The sequence below is a fragment of the Varanus komodoensis genome, unplaced genomic scaffold (assembly GCF_004798865.1).
Source record: "Varanus komodoensis strain SLA01 unplaced genomic scaffold, ASM479886v1 scaffold7_3, whole genome shotgun sequence".
NCBI lineage: Eukaryota > Metazoa > Chordata > Lepidosauria > Squamata > Varanidae > Varanus > Varanus komodoensis.
Genome location: NW_025336480.1, coordinates 2541483 through 2566312, shown reverse-complemented (window position 1 = coordinate 2566312; position 24830 = coordinate 2541483). Strand labels below are relative to the sequence as shown.

Here is a 24830-nt window from a genome sequence, read left to right as displayed (position 1 = left end):
GCTGACTAATCGACAGCATTGTGCCATTTCTCTCTCCTCAAACACATTCAAGCTCTGCCTACAAACTCTCAGTCACCAATCACCTTACTCACTCATCCTCTCTTTTATTCCTCTTGCTCTTCTGAAACTTACTAACATTTAAAGGTACATTCTCATAATGCTTCAGATCATTACACTGCCTGACACCCACATGCCCAGTGGGTGGGCTTTCCATACTTTGTGCAAAGAACTGTGTACTTTCTGTATTTTATGCAAAGAAAGGGGCCACTGGCATTACCAATTGCTAATGGAGACTTGATCACGGCTTGCCTGTCTTCCTTGATCAGGGCCAGGCACAGCAAAGTGAACATGAGAGCCAGATTTTGGCCATATGTTTCCATCCCTATGAGGGGCACTATTAGAATTAGTCTAGACAGGTCATGCTGCTCTTGATGCACTGGGGACAGGAATGGGTGGGCAGCTGGTATAGAGGCAATCTTAGCATAGGATCCTTTGCAGGGTCATGACATTCCATGGTAATGATTAAGATTGGCCCATCCAACTACACAGGCATTCTGTACGCACAAAAGACGACAGAAAAATCAAAAGCATTAGTTGTTTGCAGTGCAGTAGTGGAAATGCTTAACACTGAACTCACCAAGCAACACTGATATAGAACTGGGTATACTGCAGGGATGTGGAATTGTTTTATAAACTTTCCATAGCTTAGAATCAATTCACACAGAAATAGTTCCAGCTGGTAATCAACCTGTCTGCTCAGTTACAATGCTCCTGGGATGCTAGGATTCACAGCTCTGCAACCACAAATCTAAGTATAGATACACCCATATCTACCTAATACCCAGTAAAATGGAAATGCTAAGGTCACTAAGGTCAGGTTTAGCAACTTGCAGAGAATACACAAGACAAGATAGTCTGAGCCAACTCCGAAGCTACCCAGTTTTTGAAATCCCACCGCTGATGATATACTTAACCCAAAATATCCCACCACAGGGGAATTTTCTTTAACTAATTAATTCACTGGAAAAGAGATGCTATAGGTCTTTTAGCAATATATCACAAATGCAGCTTTAATACAGTTGATTAAATTTTACACTGTTACTTTTACACAGCTACACAAATTGTAGAAAAAGACCGTTTGCAACTGGAAGATGCTATAACACAAGGTGCATTGTTCTGACAGATGCTGCAGCTGAAAGGTGAACTCTAGGGGACCTCATCTCCAGTCAACCTCAGCTCCTGTAGGATGATCATCTACAACAATCAAAGTCAATTTGCAAGATTCTGTCCACTCACCCAACAACAATGCACCCTAGGCATGGATGACTCATGGCCCTCAATATGTTTTGGCCTACAGTTCCCATTATACCTCACTACTGGCTATGCTAGCTATGGCTGAATGGGAGCTGAAGGCCAATATATGGGGGGTGGGGGGGAGGCATGAGTCACTCACCCCTAACCAAGAAATAAATGTCATGACAGCACTACATAACAGCATGGGAATGGTACTTAATTACTGATGTCATCAGAAATAGGGAATAGGTTAAGTAAGTCCCAAATGCACCCATTTATGTATTCTGATATAAAGAGTAAGTGACTGCCATTAATTCCTATTGGGAAATTGTAACTCACTGCAGCTGGGAACACAGTTGTAGTAAAGGCAAAACCTCTCCTCTAATTCTGATGCAGGGCAACCTGGTTACCCAGTGATGGGATCCAGCAACTGTAGTAAGGTTGTTTCTGTCAAGCCAAGTTCAGTCTTCTATTTACCAATCACTAGGCTACCATTTTGCTCCCATCATTTATCTGTGATGGAAACAATGCATGTTAGGATGGATTTAGAGCCAATTTGCTGCTACAGGAAGTGGTGATGGCTGCCCATCTGGATAGCTTTAAAAGGAGATTGGACAGATTCAGGAGGGAGGAGACTGTCAGTGGCTACCAGCCTTGCAGGCTATGTGATACCTCCTTCACCAGAGGAGACCTGCCTGCATATACTAGCTGCTGAGGAACTTGAACGGGTGAGGGTCTTGCACCTATCCTGCTTGAGTGATCCTGTGGGCAGCTGGTTTGCCACTGTGTGTATGGAATGCTGGACTAGTTGGGTCTTGGGTCTGATCCAGCTTGGCTTTGCTTATGTTCTTATCTGAAAGTACACCAGCACAGCAGTCTGGTTTTCCTGGCCTCTATAGCTATAAGCAAGCAGATAAAATCCCTCCTGACATTCAAGCAAGGGCAAAGGTCCAAGCAATAAATATATGTAAGGAATGTGGGCCATTTTCAGTTGTTAACAAAAGGCCTAAGGGATAGTTAGAAGAAAAGAAAATGCAGGCTTTGTCATGGAATGAAATGGCAATGCGTAATCTGCCCCATGCATAATCTAGAGAAGGACATACAATGGCCGAAGGTCATGTAATGCATTGTTACATTATTAAATAAACCAGATTTATTGTGTATGCTTTTCTCCCTTTGAAATAATTAAGCATGTTGTCACTTGTAAATATAAGCTAAACATCTGCTTGTCCAGAGGTTTTGTAGGCGTATCATTGTAGTTTTGGATAGTTCCTATGCTGGCAGCCTAATGTAGCAAAGCAGATTTGACTGCCAAGTACTAGTGGTAAAGACTCAGTGACAGAGCTGAAGCTGATCTCAAGATATGTAGACAAATAGTTCTAGCACAGCCAACATTCATGTTAATTGATTCACTCAGGTTTGTGGCAGTTTTAAATGTAATTTATCTACATCTTACTTTTAAATGATTTGCAGCATAAGGATTTTCAGGAATTTTGTTGTGAAATGGGGACAATCTTTACCTGAAGAGATTGCATGGACAGAGAAAGAAAAGGGTAGCCATTGTGATTAAACCATTACCAGTGGCATTTGAGATAACTTGAGGTTCCTCTTACTAATTTTAAAAAGGATAGTTTTGTCTGACTTTTTTTAAAGCTTGGGCAGTGTTCCCCACTGTTAAAAATAAAGGACTGCTTTATTCAGAAACCCATTCTTTCCTTCATGTCTATTGTGAATAGCCAGCCAGGAAAAATGCTGACATTCAGGCTGGAAGATTAAGCTGCCTCCCTTTCTCTCTCTCTCATTCCCCTTCTCCAGCAAAACTACCTTTAATTGTTTAGCACCAATTCTTGAAAAGATAAAGAGTTTGGTTTTGTTCTTTTTCAGTGATGTTCAAACCTAAAGTCATACTGAGAACTCAGCAGGTGACAGCCCAGGTGCCAAAAAATAAACTCCCCAATGCCAGCTGGAATACGAATCACAGAAAAACGTTTAAGAAATATTGGCACCATCTAACATATGTTCAGCCCCCTCACCTGAATCAAGCAGAACTTAAATCTAGACTGCTCTCTTTGTTTTAAAGGAAAAAGGGCCTAGGCCAAGTGACCATAAAAGTGAGGCGTGTATCACTTCTACAATCTGAGAGGCTCTGAGCGCATACTAAAGAAACACTTACCTAAACAGCAAAGGTATGGCCTCATCTCAAGGGAGTACCAGTGCTGTCATGTTAGCCACTTAGGAAAGAACAAGCCATGATACACGTGTGTGTGTATTTCCTTGCTGGAGATGAAAAGCATAAACAACCTTCAGGGGACTATAGTAAAAAAATCCAAAGTAAAAGCAAGATTTTCAGCCATGCCACAGCATTGCTTCCAGGTAGCAGACAGCAGCTTTGCTGCCCAGTTCTTTTAAGTCACAAAAGAGCTACAGTGACCCAGGTTTTCTGCTGTTGTCATGAGGTTAGTAGATAATTTGCAGTAGATCTGCAAAGGTTTCAGACTCCAAATGGTTTCGTAACAGTGACTATAAAAGTCCCCCCCCCTTCTAAATTAGGCTGTGGAAATAAAGAAAGCTTGGAAGAGGGTGCATTTCTGTGAAAAGAATGTCTGCATAAACTCCAGTTCTTGTGTTCTGCAATGTTATGTCCACCTTTTGGAGCTGCTACTTTGTACCTCAGTCTTGTTGGTGGACCCCGGGGCTTAGTGAAAAGCAGATTCTATAATTCTGATCTGCCCACCCCTATTTTAGGTCTCCCATACCAGTATGCCTTGCTTGTTGCACTGGTATAAATGTCAGTTGTTCATTCAGTATCATTTATTATTTTGTTGTTCATAAGACATGGTACAGATTGGTCTGTTGTCAACCAATGGTCAGACTTCTGAGTTTCATTAGAGTTCATATTTACATCCATGCCATTGTGATTTAGCTGACTTTTTTGGACTTGGAAATCAGCCAGATGGATCATTCTGAGCAAAAAGTATTGCTTGGTAAATTACATTCCCATTTCAAAACAGTTTAGGGCAAGTCCAACAACTTCACTGAGAGTATGGGATACAAATCACTGACTGCCAAGCATGTAGCAACAGAAGCTTCCAACTTCTGATAATTGGTGCCAGCCTTCCCCTACGAGGGACCCTCCGGGCTTCTGCACCCGCTCCATTCAGCCCTAACCAACATGGCTGATAGTAAGGCATTGTTGGAAGCTAAAGTCCAAAACATCTGGAGGATACAAGGTTGTGGCGGGGGGGGGGGGGGGAGACTGATCTAATCTGATGAAGGCAGGCCATGCTGGTATAAAAGCAACAAAGGACCCAAATATTTTAATTTACATTTTGAGAGGGAAGGAAGAATTAAGGAAAAGCTCTCCTTGAAGGGCATTTAGGGTTCTAAACAATATTAATTCCAGAGTACACCCATTGAAATGAATGAAACAAGTTGGAATAACATTAGAGACAATGCTCGGTTCTTCTGTAACTAAGAAACATGTGCATTTGCCACATGAAAAAAGTTTATTGGAAGAAAGGTGTATTGTGTTAAATAGTAATGACAACACTGCAGTGGTGATGCCCTTTTGAGTGTGGAGAAGCATTTTCCAGAAGTCTGGAGGTTCCAAATCCTGAAGCTCAACTCTTCGCTGTACAGAACTGCTTACTCAACAGTGTTTGAAAGACAACAGTGTTTGAAAGTGTTTGAAAGACTAATGGCAAGGAAACTGAGCACTTTGCAAAGGGGAAAGAAAAATCACCTATGGCAAACACCTAATGAACTCCAAACAATGCACTGTAATCTAACCATTAAGCAATAAATAAAATAAAATAAAATAAAATAAAGCATTGGGTTCAGTCCTGGGGAGATAAATGAGCCAGACCTGCTATTATTCAATGTACTAAGAACAGCCAGAGTCACAGTTAAAGTAGTTATAAGAAGACAATCTGATACTACAGCTCAGCATACAGATTAAGGAATAGAAACTGCCCATTAGCTGGGTGGGAAAGGGAAGAACAACTGCAATCCACCACTCAGCCACCACCTCCAATTGCCCAAGGTGAAAGTCTTGTCTAGATTCCAGTAAAGCAAGCATTTTGAAGAATGCAGAAGTACTGCTGCTAGATTGCATAAGGCTGTGGATGTAAGGTCAATACGTGATGGAGGCATACGAAATTATGCATCGTGTTGAGAAAATGAAGCAGAACATTTTCTCTCTCCCATAATACTAGAAGCCAAGATGCTGATTGATGGGAAATTCAGAACATGCCATACATGAACTATGGAATTCACTTTCATGACATGTAGTGACACCCACCAATTTGGATGGGTTTAAAAGAAGCTTCGGCAAATTCATGAAGGAGAAGGCTATCAATGGCTACTAGTCTAGATGGTCTTATGCTGCTTCAAGTATCATAGGCAGCATGCTTATGTACCCAAGTTGCTGGACAGGAGGGGAATGATGTATTCATGTCCTGCTTGTGGGATCCTGTCAGCTGCTGTTTGACCATGGGAAGAACAGAATGTGGGACCAGATGGATTCTGGCCTGATCCACCCCCCACCCCTCAAACAGCAATTTTGCATCATTAAAAGACTTGTAGGAACCAGAGGAAGGAAGATCCATTCAAACAGACTGCTCCATAGTCCCAACATAATCCCCTCCCTCTGCCCCACCAAAAAGTATGATTGAGTTTTTAAAAATGGAAAAGAGCCAACCAATAGTTTTGGCAAGCCCTGCACAAGTCCTTTTGCTTGAGTTGTGGGCAGTGGTGAAAACCAATGCACACAGCACAAGCAAAAGGAGGCAGAAAAGAAGTCATGAAATGGAATGACCATGAAGTCAGAGACTGCTCAGCTCACATTTAGCTGTGTTGCACCAGTCTTCTCAGATTATATTTAAACCATTCAAAATGCAATTCAGTTCTAACATTAACAATCAAAGAAAAAGATAAGGGAAGAAGAATTCTTGCCCTCTTCTCTCTTTATGGGTCATTTAATGTAATGGAAGGGAGCAAAGCAGAACAATATGATTTCTCATGCATAGCAGTTGTCTAAGTACCTTTCTGCTCATTAGCTTGATCAGATTTCCTTCTTTTGCAGGAATTGCATAGAAATACAATCTGCACATTTCCCTTCATATCTCTGGAAATAAAGGGCCTAGAATTGAAGTGTTCCTAGTTTTAAAGAGAAACATTAAAAATTCAAGAAGGATGTTTCTAAGCAGACTAGCCACTGTGACCATTAGGGCTGCAGCTGTGCCTGATCAGTTAGCCCACAGAAATGAAGCATCTAACTCATCATATTGGAACAGTGGCTCAGAGCCAATGTTTGTGCTACTTAGGACAGACTCATTGGTGTGAATGGGATTTAAGTTAGACTTGCATTGGGTACAATGCAATACTAGTCTACCTTACTTTTTGACCTTTCACTTGTCCACACAAGCACATACAAGATAGGTTTGCCAAACATGTTAAGGCACACAACAGAAAAGCTACACAATGTGGGCTGTTACATGACAATCCAGCTCACTGTGGCTTGTTTTCTTCTAGGGTATCCCAGCCAGCACCCCAGTGTCCTTTAGAACAGGACCTGTCTTGTCTCCACTTCCCAGCTTCCATTGCGACCCCCCTTTGGTTTGTCACTTTAAAAAAATTTAGTCTCAAAAATTGCAGCTGGGGTCATGCATTTTTTCCCTTAGCTGCAGAAAATTCTGTGTTTGTAATTTTATCGTCTTTTAATTGAATTTTCAAAAAATTCTTACAACTGTTCCACGCTGATAGTTTCCCTGGTCAATTTCCTACTATGCTTTATCTGCAAAATAAGAACAGCAAAATGGACCAGATAGCAAACATAGAAAATAACAAGGTGGAACACCATCTAGGCAAATTTGCACACAGATGCCAAGATTAAAGTGCTGAGTTGTCAACTGAAAAGCAATGGAAAGAGAAGGAAGTGGTAAAAGTAGCAGGAACCTGTTGGATTTCCTTAACTTGGCTCCCTGGACTCAGGACCCGTTTTCTCTCAGCCCTACGTCTTCTCTACACTAGGTGTTCTCACGGATCTCCAGCAGGAAGTGAGCTAATTGTTGCCCAACTAGAGGGCTGGCTTGTGCAAATGCCACTTGTGCACATGTGACTTGTGGACTTTGTGCAAGAATAACTCAATGCAGAGAAGGAGCCCATTAGCATCCCCAAGCATTTGCACACTTCACCTTGGCTCGGCTTGCTTCCTAGACCAAGGCCAAAAAATCTGGTGAATTCAAGAGGTCCTGATTCCAGCCAGATCTTCATATCCTTGGGGGAGACATATTATCACTTCCTTGACAATGCGGTCCTGCTGCATTTGAGCACTGAACAGACTGTTCTTGGCACCCTCCACCTGTTCAACATTTCCCCATGCCTCCAAGTATTCCAGAAAGGGAGGATATTGGTTCCCTCCACTTTCCTGGCTCCTTCGGAAGAACTTACTGCAGTGTCCTAACAGTTCAAAAAGGACTCCCTGAGGAGACAACTGAACAGAACCCCATCAGGGCCTGGTGTAAGCACCACTGGTGTTGGCACCTCATTTCCTCTGACCCATTCTGCAAACTCTATCAGGGTTTTTTTAAAATAGTCAGGAACATTTTTGCATTTCTTAAGACTAAGATTTAATGGCTGTAAATTAATTGGAGGGACTTCTGTTGAAATGGGAAGCCAACAGGACTTGCTGGGAAGTTAAGAGAAATTTGTGAACCTGCAACAATGGAACAGTCAATACAGAAGCTCCAATTTACCTTCCATTTACTTCCCAGCTATTAAATCTGCATTCATTTTCTATTTATTTACAATGGACAGGGACCACTGTAGCCATAGCAGAGAGATCTCTGAAAAGGAAACAAGCCACCCTTTGGGAAGTGGTCTAGATTCAGGCAACATGACAACCTACCATAGCTAATTACCCATGAAGGTTTGTTGTGTAATGTGAACCAGGTTACATTTTGAAAAGGTCAAAAAACTGCACTGATGAGCTTTTGGAGAAACAGTTCTGAATTAGAACAGAAACAGGGCACCTTGGAGCATGCTTGTCCTCTACATATACGTCAGGGTTGTTAAAGTGAAAATAACAAGCCACAGAATGCTACATTCTCATCATTACAATATATGGAGTATTGTAATTGCTCACATTACTGATTCATGTTATCTCAGAATGACACTGGGATGGTCATTTTGTCCCTAATTAGTTCAGTGTGAGTTGTTTGTACCAACAATGTTTGATGCAGAAATCAGGTTTCAAGTTGCCATTACAGCAAGATGACAGGAAGGCTAAATTTAATGCGATGTACGAATGTCTTTGCATTGTCAACATGGGTACCGCTGTGATCATTCAGCATGCCACAGTAAGTAGAGCAACCAGAATACGAAGTAGCCTCAGTGTGCCAGGCAGTGAGAAACATTTTGGTTAAACTAAGGAGGAAAGAGCACACTACATATTATGGATCACACCCACCCAGTGATAGCTATATTTACATATGTCTTATGTGCAAATGAAGCATGCAAATACGAGGGACCACAACTCTCCAGCATTTATACAGAAAGGTATGTTTATAGATAGACACACAGAGAGTTCCTCTCTCTAGGACTGTTTCCCCCCTATAGGAAAACTGTTCCTTCACTGTGCAGTTGCATCTATGGGGTTTATAGTTTATAGCTAATGCTTGCATTTCAGCACCTAAGGAACTTTCTATGACTATAATACACAGATCCTTTCTGCTGCCACCAATTTCACTAGAATACTTTTAAACCTCCCAGTAGCTGGCATAAGAGGCATAGGTTTGAGATGGGCACCAACCCTAGAGACAAGATAAACCATTGAACAAGCAAATTTATGACAGAGATGTTTTGTTCATAAGAAATTATTAATATTTACTATGGTGTTTTCAAAAGACTGCTTAGGGATAATTCTTTGGAAATGAAGAGAGACTGTAGTTGTTCCAAGCCTCTAAGGAATTATTTTACCACAGGCCAAATTCCTTAAACTTAGCCTAGCCAGATACTCTCACAAACACCTAGTGCCAGGTTGCAGTTTTCCTCTGACACCCAAGCTCCTCCTGTTCTATCTCTGGCTGCTTGAACAGTTTATCTGAGTTTATACATAAGAGACGCACACAGTAAAAATGATGAGTTCAAATGCAGATTCTTAAATGGGATCCTTTCCTGCCTTATATAAAATAATCTGGATGTAAGCATGTTAGCCCTAGCGTTAATGACTATACTGTCAGTACTTCTACCACAAGCTTTAGTTTAAAAAAAAATCAGTTATAAAAGACTTTCTTATATAAATGATCAACCTCATTATTAAAATATGTATGTTCCACCTATAAACAGAAATTTAATTTTCACGTGAGGAAAATGAACTACTCTAATCTTCTAGGTACTTACTATTAGACCTTACTTCTATCTATCCATCATGAGCCTTTCTTTCTTGTTTGGTGACCTATTTTTGTGAGGTTTTGTTCTGGGCCATGGCACAGCAAACCAGAAAGAAGAGAAAACAATTTTTCAGCATGCAGGTTCCTGTATTCTCATACTTTAACTCACTGGCCATCATGGGAGCTTGCTGTATGAAGCCCCCATATGAGAATATTTAAAGACATTTCTACAGGTTAAAAAGAAAGCATGAAGAATGTGCATAGCATGACAAAAGGAAGCAAGGCCTGGAGGTAAGAACGTAAATAATACAGTTGAAAATTAATCTAGCTTAGTGGTCAGTTTTGCACCCTTGTCTAGGGAAAGGTATTTAGCAGTACCAAAGGCAAAACTGATTTGAATCAATGATTTGAACAGTCTTTTTCTTGCTCCTTTAAAACTGCACCCAGTTTATTAGCATTGCATTTTTACATTACATATTATATGTTTAGGAGTAAAAAGCTCCTATTCAGTGTGCATAATTGGTATCAATTTAATCACCATGTCATAGTTTAAAAACATTAGGAACAGTTACTGTACCACCTAATAAATGCAGCTGCTGATAGCTTTGAAGTGGATCACATTTTCACATAAGCCAGAAAATGCAAATAGTCAGGAAGTGCACTCAAAAGTGCAGTTCATAATTGACCTGCTACTAAGACAGGCTGTGAAGAAGCACCTCTAAGAATTCTAGATACAATGTGCACCTTTGGAAAAATCACATGGTATAGCATGTCTGTGACTTCCAGTTCAAAATGCAGGGAGGTTCTATCACTAAATGCTTCCAGCTGTTACAGATTTCATAATTACAAGAGTAGCATGTCAGGGTTCAGAAGGCCAGTCCCCTCCAGAGAGATACTTGCAAGGAGCTTTTGGAATAAGGAAAGTTCAGTCATGTAGATCCCCTTCCAACAGTTTGAAGTGGAACAATCCCAGGAAGGCTGTATCACAGTTTTTGTGAGGTCAACTGGAGGCCAACACATCCATAGAGGTCAGCACATCCATGTAATGTTTCCTCCACCTCCATCCCAAGCACACCAAGTAATGCCTGTGTTGGGCTATCACCTGGCTATACAGACAGGGGATTATGGTGGGATTCAAGTTTCTCCCGCTTTGCATGATATGCATTCCTGTGGTATCCAATACATCCAGATTTCCAAGTTTTGTACTGAAGCTGAAGGAAATTCAAGGTCAGTTTTGCCCAAACCACTATGCTCCAGATGGACTGCAACTCCCATCAGCCCCAATCAGCATAGCCAATGATGAAAGATAATGGGTGTTGCAAGCCAAAAGTTCCAGAGGGATCCAGACTGGAGGAGACTGACTTAGGAAGATGTACTTTTTGAAGGGAGCGTGTTTGAAGTGGACCCAGTTCTAAGGATAAGCTTCTTCCACCAGAGATGTTTCATCAATGCAACGTATCTTCACACAAAGACCACCATATACAGCCTAAAATCAGTAACCACATTATAGCAACAAATTTCTTTTTTATGTACTATGAAATACAGACAGATGTGCAGCACTACAGCTACAACTCACATGTACACTTACTTTGTCTTCAATACAATCCAGGGAAGAATAAGGTAAGAAAAAAACCATGAATATGCTAGCCATTCTGTACATTCCGGTGGCATGCTCAATCCACATTACCCCAAGGGTATATACCAGGTTGCCTCTTAGGCCAGCCTTACTCCCCTGCCTTCTGTCCTCCAGTTGTTTTTGACTGTAATTCCCAGCATTCCTGACCATTGGCCATGCTGGCTATGGCTGCTGAGTGTCTAAAACATTTGGAGTACACCAAGTTGGTGAACACTGGCTACTTCGACTGGCACTGACGCTCCAGGATCTCAGGATGCCTGGTCCTTTAGCTGGAAATACCAGATACTGAATCTGGGCCTATGGTATGCAAAGGCATGTGCCTGACCACCAAGTTATGGTCCCTCCTTGGTAAGAAATCTGGTCTGTAGAGCTCTCTCTCTCCCTCTCCCTCTCTCTCTCATACTGGAGAGGGAACCACACATACCCATTAGATGTTTCCTTGCGATTTATTGCAAAGGATTCTGTAGAGAGGAAGTGGAGTGAATAACCAGTATGACTCAGCACAAGGGAATGGAGCTTGGACAGCCAACACTGCAACAAATTTTGTTTTGTTTACTCTTTGTATAACATGCCAGAAATGTGTCAAATAAAGTAGGTCCTTGTAACTAGATTAGTTCTCCCATGCCTCCTGCTCCTATTACAAATCTCTGCCACCACACTCAGCATCTTTTGCCATGAACTGTAGCACCCAACAAAGCTAGTTGATGCAGCTCAGTCAGACAGACTTTGGATACAATGCTTTCAGAGGCCTTTCCTCTCTTTAGGTGGTTATCTGTATTATTTCACTTGTGCAAAAAAAAAAAAAAAAAAAAAAAAAAACCAGACTAATGCAGCCCTGACAGCACAAACTGGTTTTTTGCAGGGGCTTCTACAGTATGGCAGTGGACAGAATCTCGTTTGCAAATTTATTTCCAAATAAAATGCTATCGACAATGTAGGATTTCAGAGTGAACCTCCCATATGCATACTCTCAGCCAGTAACTAGACCCTATCCGCTCTTACCTCTTTAGTCAACAGTGTGGCCTACCATTTCCCTACTATTAGGAACTGTATTTTCTAGTGAAAGATCAGAGGAAATTCTGTTTGCCAGTATCAGTAGTTTACTGGCCACAGAGTTGATGTGATGAGTACTCGTTACTGGCAGAAAGCAAAACTGAATGGATTTTTAAGACCCAGCTGAAAATGTTATCATTAAATAGAAGCAGTCAAAGTACAGCAATGCATCAGGTAGAACAAAAAGAGGAAGAAACCGGTGAGCTTCTTGCTCTGCAATCATGTAATTTCTAAACATGATTTTCTTTAAATTGAGTCAAAGGTGGGGTCATGTTGGTCAGGTGGGAAGACAGCTAGAGATTATTAGCAAGAAAGGAAGGTGACAAAAAGAATAAGAGATAAACACTATCTCTAAACAAGTTTTATAGCACCTTAAAGATGGACACATTTATTTGGGCATAAGCTTTCACAGACACTAGCTACTTCTTCTGTGCATGAAGTATTAACCTCACCTTGTCAGATTTATATGTGCGTGGCGGGCGAGACTCAAAAGGGAAGGGAAATGTAAACTGTGTTTTCAGAGAATTGATAAGAAAATACACAGGCAGTGATGATTAACTTGACAGGTGCCATTCACAAAACCCAGGCTGATAGCACAAACAATAGTGCAATTCTGAGTTCATTATGGAGGGAAAACATGTAAGGAAAAAATTGTCCTGGTTCAAACTATGGAACTAGAGATGAACCTTTTGATGAATTATACTTTAGCAATTGCATGGTAGTAACTGTCTTTGAGAGTCCATTGTCCAAGAATGTCCAGACAATTCAGAGTGTCCTCCTGGGAGATTAACTTTGCCATTCCTAATGTCAGCTCTGTGTCTATTTATTCTTTTATATAGAGTTCTCCCAGCTTGGCTTCCATAAAATAGGTAATGGATGTGTGAGGGATGATATTACCTAGATGTCAACTTAGTTCCCTTCAGATATTTTGGGCTACAATATATGTACACTGTATATTGAGAACCAGTGTGCTGTGATGGTCCAAGAGCTGGACTGGGGACCTGGGGGATCCGGGTTCTAATTCCCACTCATCCATAAAGCTCTCTGGGTGACTTTGGCCAGTCATAGACTCTCAGCCCAACCTATCTCATAGGGTTGTTGTGTGATGATAAAATGGAACTATGCAATTTGCCTTGGGTTCCTCACAAAAGGAAAAACAGTGGGATGTAAATGCAATGCAATAGCAATAATAATAATACAATTATTAATACTTATGTTGTTTATTATGTTAAATTTCTTTGGGTTAAAATACACAAATGGCTTGAGAAAATGCTGCACAAACCATTAACATTTAAACCTGAAATCTTTTTATTAGGTATTATCCCTGATGACTTCAATAAGCAAGCTATATATTTGACTTTACATATAACTACTGCAGTGAGGATTGCATTTGCCCAACACTGGAGAAGCGAAGAGCCACCTACTGAAGAGTTGATTTTCAAAAAGATTTTGGATTGCGTGGAGATGGACAGATTGACTCTGTCTTTGAAGGAGAAGGAAGATATATACTTCTATCAAACTTGGAATGTTTTCTATCATTGGTTGGAGAAACGGGACTATGTGTAGAACTGAATATGGTTGTTGAATGTAAAAAAAGAGTGAGATGTCAACCCAGTATGTCCGATGTCCTGAATAATGGTTGTTTTAGTTTTGGATTTATAGAGAAAGTAATAAAATTGGATTTTAAAAAATTTCTATACTGCCACTCAGCCATAAAGGCTGATAACTGTGTTGGTTGGAATTTATGAGAATTGTAGTCCAAAACTTCTGTCTATCCCAGACCTAGATGGAGAGGGAGAACAAAGTAAGAAGGCCACAGGAAAGGTGAGAGTTTACCAAGTGATTAAGGATGGTAGCACTAGTGAAACTGTGTAAAGAATTGACTGTACCATGAAAAAGAATACTCAACAGTATTCAAATATGCAGATAAGGGAAGATAAAAAGACTTTTTTAAGCCAGGAAACTACATGCAATTTTGGAAGAATGACTAAGACAAAAACCAGACTGAACAAGACTAAAAAGGGAACTGGAGAATCAGGGTGGCACCGACTTTTTAGAAAGAGGCATATATTTCCTCAAAAAAGCAGCAATGGTTCTGTGGAAGAAGATGGCCTTTCAAGCACAGGACATTCAGAAGGAAGTCTGAAATGGGCTACAAAGCATGCAGTAAGCAAATGTGGAGTGGTGGGATGCTACGAACATGATGCTACCAAATCACAGCAAAAGTGAAGGCAGGCTCTGCACTGTAGCATCATTATTTCTCCAGCTGGCCTAGTTTGCAATACAGAAGGTGAAAGTACTAATGGTGGAACAAAGCACTGGTTATATAACACCCTTTTGCACAAGAGATTACTAAGACAGCTTTTTAGTTAAACAAGGACAAGTGAAAACACAGGAGATGCAAGTATCTATCACCTTCCAGAAAATGGCCCTTGAATTCAAGATGAGGTGGAGTGTATCTACCTTAGCCTCAAACAGGCTCTTTTTGAACCTTTCAGTTCCTGCATCTTTGAGTGAAGGCTGGTGCCTCAACTGTAAAGGAAAATGGAAATACACTTCAAGACCTAGAGCCAAACCTTAGCAAGAAAGATTTTGACTGATCTAGCTGGTTAACCAAACAGTGCTTTTTAAGAGTTTCAGACCTCACATAACACATGCTTTAAATTTTAGAGGAGCTGAAGCACCTTTTAATACAAGCACTATGTTGGCCTTTTTCCCCTTAGAGAAGTTTGCTGAAACATTACCATAAATGTCAAAAGTTTCAACGTGACCATGCTTTCAAACATAGGCTGCTGCATATACAGTCTGCAAGTCCAGCAGTCCACAAAGCCACCAGCAACTTTCTAGTACATACCGTACCATGAACCCTCGGTTCATTTAGCCCAGCAGAGCAGACACTGACTGGAAGTGGCATTTTGGAGATGCCACAAAGCAAACCTGGAACTTTCTGCATGCAAAGCAACAGTACTGCCACTGAGCTACAGCCTCTCCCCAGTCACAGTCACAGCCTAACTGCCAGCAAGCTTCTCTCAGTATCCATAGGACAAACCCACTGCCTCTTGCACTTCTCTCATTGTTCAGAATCAGAGAATACCCAGAAGAATCATTAAGGAAAACACTGTTGAGCAAGACTGTTTTCTTCCTCTGACACTCCAAAAGCAAGATGTTCAGAATTAGCCACTGCTATGTTTAATGGAATGCAGGATGCAATTGATATGTTAGCAGTGTTTCCCACAGGAACTGAAAGAGTGTGTGCGTGCTTTAATTTTCAGGGGGATGAAGGCTGATAGGCAAGACCTTCAACCATTAGTGAAGACTCTCAAAAGACACCACACTAAAGAAAAGGTAAGTGTCACAAACATGACCACTTAATTAGATTTAAATGTTAAAGGTTGCTGCATTTATGTCCCTGTTTGGTTGTTCTGTAGTTTGGTCCAACTCCATTAATGAGCTTCTTGCAGGAAATGCATTTTAAGCCACTTATCATGCCACTGGCATTTCTAGTCCATCCGTTGGTAGTTTACTAATTCATTCATATCATCTGGCAGAAGGTGACTTTTTACAACAGAAAATTATATTCAATGATAGAAGGGAACACTTCTTATGTTTGGAAATATTCCTACTTTCTTTAGTCCAGGAAAGATGGAACCAAGGTACAAGTGAAAGGATTCCTCCTCCCCTTCCTACATGACACTATATCTGATAGATTGATCTTGTCAAGGGGAGTACTCAGAATTTGGGAGCTGCATGTTCTCTGCATTGATAGATTATTAAATACTTTAATAAGCATTTTAGATTTTTGAACTGCAAGAACAATTTTGCACCAAGCAGAAGAGAAACATACGATGATAGCCATTATAATTACCATATTGTTATGTGAAATTGGTAAATCAATAAATTCTTATGTGAAATTGAAGAGAATTGCTATCGTTTAGAGAAGATGCAGTATTAATAGAACAGAGGCTTTATCAAAAACAAAAAATCAGCAGGAAGTTACTTCAATGCATTGTTTGCTATAAAATTGGCAGTCAGAAGCCACGCTACTGAAAGCATATCCTGTCCCCTTCCTGCCACAGGCAAGTTATCAGGGGCGTAGGTGTTCTCATCAGTAGCCTCTGCAGTACAGCGATAGCATTTCACAAGAAGCAAACAAATACAGCACAGGGACCTCTGCTCATGCTCCCCTCCCCCCGGACAAACAACACTTCCACAGGATAAATTAATGCTTGAAATGTGGCAGATAGGTCGGCTGTTTAACGTGACCCCTGAACCAAGGGCTGAGGCATGCAGTCCAGTCCTTGCACAAATATGTCTGTTCCAGTTAAAAGCACATGACATTTTAGAAGGTTATCAGTAGCTTATATGTGCAGGTTGCTTCATGGGATGGCATTGTATTGGATAGCATCAACATGTACGGCTACAGTTCCAGCAGACCAAGGATTTAGAGCATCAGCTGGATCAATAAATGCATCAGCAAATGGCCCAGCATCACATCTACACAACACTCTCTTGTCTGTTTTCTGTTGGTGGAACTTAATAAGTAATAAGATGGACAGTCATGCTCCCCTCCTCCTTGATGCTTCAGGGCAATTATTTCTTGATGGAGGAAGGAAAAATAAATTGTTGGCAACAGCAAGCAGAATCAACGCCCATGTTGTGGACTAAGGAATGAACTGCATATTACAAAGAGCATGGTTTTCTTCCTACCCTCAGCAGCTAATTCAGTTTATCCTGATGTCCTGATGGGCATCTCTCTGTCCTACCAGTGAGGATTACTGATGTGGAATGGGGGCAGAGAAATGCAGAAGATAATGCAGCCATGACATAGGGCCTTGAGGTACACACTAAGAAGAAACTTGACTGTTATGATGCCAGTTGTAGTATGCCTAACTTGACAGAAAGCAGTTTTCAAATACAGGCCCATAGGCCAAGGATTAAAGACAGTTGGCCTAAATCAGCTATCTTATACTAAAGGAGAGATCAAAAGAATCATGTACCCAGGTTCTACAAAACTCAGGCCAACAAACTGCACAGGCTACAAATAATCTATGATAAACTGAAGAGATCCTATCCATCTGTTTATGTTTAAGGTTGTCCCTGCAATAAAGCAAGGTGAGATAACCACTTTACATACATCTGGGTAGCCTAAAGACTTCAGAGATCCTCTAAATTGGGGTGGGCAGAAAGTACATCTCCAGACATTTTTACTTTCAACTCCCACCATTCCTGACCATTGGCCATGCTGGCAGGGGCTTCTGGGAGTTGAAGCCCAAAGCATTTGGAGATCTACCTTCTGCCAACTCCAACTCTAAATAGATTACCAATGTACACCTATCATGTTCAGATGTCCAGAAGTACAGGACCTAAATTCCTTTGCAGATAGTAATCACTCTAAGTGCATTTGGGATCAGATCAATGTAAAATGCATTGTTACTTAAACTGATTTTGTTTCAGTACCCAGGAGTCCTGTTGCTTATCACTAAGTGCTGCTCCTTTTGTTTCATACTTTAAAAAGTCTCTAAATATATTCCCTCACCCTGAAAAACCCATTTCTTTTGATTTGACAATCTAACCAGAAAGTCTGCCTTACTCTGTATTGCAAATAAGATTTAGTGGTCTAGGGATAAAATTGAATTTTAAGGAGCATTTTGTTTTAAATGGGATCATTTTGATAGGACATTCCAAACCAGTATTATTGAATTGAGAAAAAGGAGACACTCATTAAATGGATTCTATACTGCAATGGTGCTGGACAATGAAACTATTTCATCTCACCGACTCCCATTTCCTTCCCTTTGCCCTTTCAAAAAAGCAATCTATTTTGTGCCCTGTTTCCAGGATTTGTTCCAGAAATGTGAGATGTGTTGCCTTATACAGTTTTCTCTTGACACACACACAGGGGTAGGGGAAATGATGATGCTTCAGACTGTCATCGTGACCTAGACACAGGTATATCAAGTCTGTTTGATACAATACATTAGGGCATTCATAAACCATGTGCAATAAATAGCTTTCTCAAAACCAGCTTGTCCCTGTTGGGGTACATTCCCCACAGTGGCAAATATTGGAGACAATGAAATGTATGAGGATTTTGAGGTCTGAGAAAAGATTCGAAACAAATAAATTGACAACACAGTTTCCACTCTCATCATGTCATCAGAGGGCATGGGCGATGGTCAACCTGACCTGTCTGACTGAAGGTTTAAAGTTCATTACCAATGAGATCATCGGGCACACATGAGAATCTAGAGGCCTCCAAGCCTGCTGTTCTCATCCCTCTTCTCCATGAGCTACCCAAGAGGAAAGGGGTGTCTTACAAAGAAAGTAGTGTATGAGGCACAAAGACATCCAATATCCCAGGGAATGCATGCCCAATTGCAGTTCCAGGCCCTCGGTGGGATCTTGGAGATCCATGGAACTTTGGGGTCTTTCGGCTGCATGTTGGACATCTAATGGTTTCAACAAAGAGTCTAAAACGGCACTGAAATCCTAAAGAATATCACTCTTTCTCACACCACTCTCTTTTCCTGCTCCTCCTCCTCCAGCCCCTGTCCCAATACCTGCAACTTGCTGGTAATTCAAAGAGGATCATGCAAACAGAATATAATTGTACAGTGTTAAAGTTCTTAACTAGCACATTTCTTCAGCTTACAGGCAGCAGGGAATGTCAACAATCAATATCAATCATGGAAGTCATGACTGCAGGGCTTGCAACCTGAACAGGGAATCACTCACATCCATACATAGGGTTTTTTCCTTGCCCTTCAAAGATGCATTCTGGAAGTTGTGGCAATCCCAATTATCACTCTAGCTATCCTAGGGGGCATTTTCATTATGCAGTACCTTAGGAATTACCAACAAAGCAATTGCAATGCATAGAAGATTTGTTTCATGACCACAAGATACATGGGGTCAGGTCAATAGTAGGGCTAACATTAGCATTTGCATCACCTGGAAGACAGCTATGACACTGCTCTTTTTCTGTTTCTGAAACCAGGAAGGAAGGAAGGACAGAAGGAAGACCTGCCTCTAAGCCACTCTGGCCTCATTTTATGCAAAAATGGGAACATAATTCTCTAAAAATACTAAATCTGGATGGTGGCCCCACTGCCTGCTCCAGAATATGGCAATGCCCCTCCTGGAAGATACAACTATACCATAACTGCACAATTACGCAACCACCTACAGCTAGCTCCAGCATCATAAAAACATTCCCATTTTCATACCTCAGTATTTCTTATACCCCAGTCCTGTCCATATTTCCTAAGTAATAAGCCCCATTGTCTTCCAGGGAAGAATGCACAGGGTTACAGCCTGAAGGAACAATCCTATGCATGTTTAGACAGGGAAAAATATTAGAACCCACAGCATTCCCAGAATAGCTGGCTAGGGAAGGCCGGGAGTTGGACGACTTTTTTCTGTCTAAACATGCATAGGATTGCACTTTAATTTGTTAATTATTAGTTTTACACAGTTATGACTAAATCCACTTCTAACCCAAGGAGGGCCTGCTCAGACTTCAATGCTTCTCATGCCACACAAGGAAAGGGGCATAATCAAAGCATACTCAAAACAAATCCCATTGTTGTAGTGGAGAAAGGGACTGTAGCTTAAGACTATATATAGCTGTCCTATATGTAATTGAGGGACTGCAGATGGCGCAGTGGTTTAAACCGCTGTGCTGCCGGGCTGGTTGATCGAAAGGTCGCCGGTTCTAATCTGCCCAACAGGGTGAGTTCCCATTGCTCTGTCCCAGCTCCTGCCAACCTTGCAGTTCGAAAGCATCCAAATGCAAGCAGATAAAAAGGTACCACTTCAGTGGGCAGGTAACAGCGTTCCGTGAACTTCGGTGTTTAGTCATGCCGGCCACATGACCACAGAGACTATCTGCGGACAAATGCTGGCTCCCTCCGCTAGGAAATGGAGATGAGCACCGCCCCCTAGAGTCAGGCGTGACTGGACGTAATGTCAAGGGGAAACCTTTACCTTTTTATATGTAATTACTATGGAGTAAACCCCATTGTACAAAGTGAGACTACTGAGTGAACTTACATTGGATGGTCCTATACATCTCTCTCACTTGAAACCCTTTGAAGTATCTTACTTTAGCATGTTTTGCTTCTTTAAAGAAATGAAGGAAAGGGGTAGAAAAGGAAAGAAATGAGACGGAGGAACTGGAAAACTGTAGCAGTATACCATGAAGAGAAGAAGGTTAGGGTTTGGGTTAATTTTGTTTAAACAAAGGCACTCTCATCTGAAGAGAAACCAGGCTACACAGTGAATGAAAGGAAGGATAGGAACTTTGCGCTGAACAGGGAGGGATCACAAAGGACTGAATCAAGGTGGCTGAGAATTCTACAGGGCAGCCATTTCTCATCTGTATGGCTTAAGGAAGCAGTTAGGGCTGCAATCCTATACTCACTTGCTTGGAATTGCAGGCAGTCCCCAGGTTATGAACAGCTCATACTTATGAATTGCCATAAAGCCTATTAATTTAAAAATCTGAGTTAAAGGCCTGCTGTAGAAAAGTATCATCATCATAGAGAGAGGAAGTGAAGAGAGGAAGGACTCCAAACATCACCATAGAGAGGAAGTAAAAGGGGAGAAAGGGAGGACTCAAATCATCATCAGAGAGAGAGGAAGTGAAAGGGGAGAGAGGGAAGCCCCCAAAGCAGGCCTTCCTGCCCTGCCCCTCCAGAGAGGGAAATCTCTCTGGCATTTCCTTGCTGCAAAAAGAAGGTGCTGGTGTGTGTGAGTGGGTGGAGGACTAGAGATATTCAGTTTTGCCACTAAGCTCCATGAATATGGAAGGCCGACTGTACATGATCCAATGTACATACACATTCCACTTAAAGAGGAATTTCTATTTTCTCAGAAACAGAACTCATCTGTAACCTGGAGACTGCCTGTAAGTTCCATTGAACTCAGTCAGACTTACCTCTAAACAAATGTATCTAGCACTGTGGTGTATCAATCCTGTGGCATCTTAACAGCTAAGAACTAAACTGGAGCATAAGCTTTCATAGGCCAGAGTCCACCTTGTCAGATGCCTACAATGAATAGGAGACTGGAGATCCCTGAAAGCCAGGATAAATGAGAAATCAAAATATGGAAGGCCACTATAAAGAAGTGATCACCCAGGCAAGAAATAAATTAGAATGTGGTTCTTAAGGCACACTTGAAAGCAAGTAGCATTTAAACAGATGTAACTTTCCAAGTTGTGGAATTGTTTAGCCTAGAAAAGCTTCTGGAATTGTTTAGCTTAGAAAAGAATTGATTAGGAAAGACATGAAAGAACTGTACAAAATCATGCATGGTACAAAGGATGTGGGTAGGGAGACATTCTCCCTCTCGTAGCCCTGGGTTATTCCCTGAAGTTGATTGATATGAGATGCAGGACAAATAAAAGGAAGCACTTCTTCACACAGTGCATAGTTAAGCTTCCACAAGATGCAGCAACAGCCACAGATTTTGGATGACTTAAAAGGAGAATTGGACAAATTTATGGAAAAAGGCTATCAAAGGCTATTAGTCTTTGGTATATGGTACTTCCACCATTAAAGCTAGCATGTGTATGTCCCCCAGATGCTGGATAAGAGGGCACTGCTCCATTCATATCCTGTGTTTCCTGTGGGCCACTGGTGAGCCACTGTGTCAATGCAACACTGGACTAGATGGACCCTTGGTCTGACCCAGCATGGTGGTCCTTCTAATCTTAAATCCGTGTACTTAATAGGGAGTCTCAGAGTTATGCTTTGTTCCCGCTAGTATGAGACAGGAGGCTGGGCACCTCTCTACTCATTCTTCTCATGATTTCATTTTTGCTTTTACTTCCCAGTGCAATATTTGAACAGGCACAACCAGCTATGCCAAAACATATACACAAACATTCTGAGGAATTAAGGAAGTATTTTTCTCCCACAATTGCTGTGTTCATTTAACACTAGCAGGAGAAACCTCTGGATACAGCCTTCTTCTAGCTGGTGCCCTCCATATGTGTTGGATTACATCTCCCAGCACCCCCAGCCAGCAGGGCTGACCATGTTTGATAGGGACAACTTGAATGGTAGCCTGAGACATCTGCAAGGTACAAGATGAGGGCAGGTTGTATCTCAAAAGAGCATATCCTTGTCAGCAAAGTCTGTTCATGTCCACCACTTCCAAAAGATACCAGAACTGACTGACAACAGGACAAAGAGAAATACTTTCCAGTTGCAACAACTTCTCAGTTTTACAATGGCATCCTCTATGCTGCCTTTACTAACTATGCAAGTTCAGCATTTTCCTTTGTCAGCAATCATCCATTTATCATACTCCTCCTCTGCATCATGCTGGGAAATGCTGCTCGTTACTGGATTTAATGAGACTCCTCGGTTTATCCTTCTCTGCTTCAGGCGGCTTGTCTTCTAAAGTGCTGGAGTTGCATTCATCATATGGCCCCAGATAGTGTAAGATCTCAAGTATTCCTAACATCGCATTGTGTGTAGTCAGCACAGGTACTGATAAATGAAGATTACAATGCAGTGCTGTAATAATATCAGCCTTTTGAAAGATTGCACATTGTTGCAGCTAGCCTTCTCCAGCCCTCCAGATGTACTGGCCTACAATTCCCCCACTGGCCAGCCAGCGCAGACAGTGAGAACTGTAGCCTAACACATCTGGAAAGCACCAGATTTGAGAATGCTGATCTAGGATTTTGGCAAACATCATCCAGGGTTTCATCCATCCAGCATCACCACCTTGCTGTGTCTCAGATAACTTCAACTTCCACCATGGATTCTCAAAAGCCTTTCCTTAGCCTAGCAGGATCCTCCCATGGGCAACAAGCCTGCCTGTTCTTTCAATACTTTCTGATCACAATCACTAATGAGATGTGCAGAGTTAATTCAGGTTCCCCTTGACCTTTTCCCTGGCAAACACCAAAGACAATGCTAGATTTAACCACAGAAGCTATTCCATGTCTGAACTTGGAAGTTAGCAAAGAGTACGGGAAAAAACGTTGTGTGTTTTTTCATCTATAAAGTGCCAACAACCAGTTTAGGCAGCAGCTTATCCCCATAACATCTCCTTGCCATTTCACAAATGCAGCTGCCCCATATCATGAAGCAGACCCAGTGAATCAATTCAGCTGAGCAAGTCTACATGGTGGTGACTGTTAATGCATTCAATGCATATATCTGTTCAAAGGACACAAACCTTGAAGTGGCTTGCTAAAATATACTGGGCTGACCCCTGTTCTGGTGCCCCTGCCCTGACACGGGACCATGCACACAGAGCAGAGAATATTCTTTCGCCCCTCACTGTCCGATACAGCTCCCACATGGCTGGTAACCAAATGGAAGTAGGATGCGATCCTCTCCTCTTGTACTTCACTCAGCTCTGGGTGCAGAAATTCAAATTCTGGAACATCAGATTTGAATTCAAAGTTAATAGTTGTTATTAATGGCAACTATGCTTGATGGCTACACACCATCACTAGCAGTAGAGGGAGTGTGCCTTAAGTTACCAGCTGCCGGAGAAGAAAAGTGGGAGAAGGTAGAAATGTGGGCGGCTCCCCTGTATTCCTCTTATGCAGGGGTCCTCGAACTTTTCCACCAGGGGGCCAGCTGAAAGCTGCCGGTGCTGGGCGCGGGTAGGAAAGGCGGTGCCAGCGGTGTGTGCAGGCGCGCTGAGGTGGGGGCAAGGTGCGCGCGCTGAGGCGAGGTGAGGTGCGGGTGGGCATGTGCAGCGAGGCGGGTGCACGAGGCAGCAGCTTGCTTGCTTGCTTGGAGATAGTTTTCTCCAAGCAAGCAAACCACTGCCTCCCCACACGCGGGCGAGGTGGGCGGTGGCAGGCGCATGCACAGCGGATCCAAATGGGCATGGTGGGCCGGATCCGGCCCCCAGTCCGTAGTTTGAGGACCCATGCTCTTGTGGGTTTCTGCTGTGAAGCCAGTCCTTGGAGGGATCTAGCAGGGCTTTCCAGTCCTCACTTTCAGGCTTTCTATGCTTGTTAGACAGAAATCATATATACATTTGTAAATATGCCAAGTGCTTATGCACTATAGGTGGGCAACCTGTAGCCCACTACCCGACACCTCCTGTTGCCCAGCACAGTGAGCAGGATGATGGAAGTTGTGGGTCAAATCATCTGAAGGGCTATGAACTGCCCACTGCCTCGCTGTGCGCATGTGCCTCACTCATAGGCTACAAAGTTTGAACTGGGTAGACAGGATCCATCCACTTCCTACAATGAGAAGCAAAAGGGTAAGAGGCGCTCAGAGGGTCAGATTTGCATCCAGTTGAAAAGTTCCAGTAGAAATGCACGCGTTCAGGTCACACCTACAGCAATTTTAACGTTTCTCAGTGGGCAGATCCTTGCAGAGAAGTTAGAAATGAGGAAGAGACGGAAAGAGGGGCTTCTCTTTAAAGGGGACGACCATACCCCCTTGTTAGGATGCAGCATTGCGGGAACCGGG

The 24830-nt window shown here is 42.0% G+C and overlaps 1 protein-coding gene across 1 annotated transcript in view; it reads right to left on the bottom strand.

The window, feature by feature from the left end:
• Nucleotides 1-24830, bottom strand: part of STK10 (serine/threonine kinase 10) — a 97050-nt gene that overhangs the window by 71250 nt on the left and 970 nt on the right. The window lies entirely within an intron of this gene.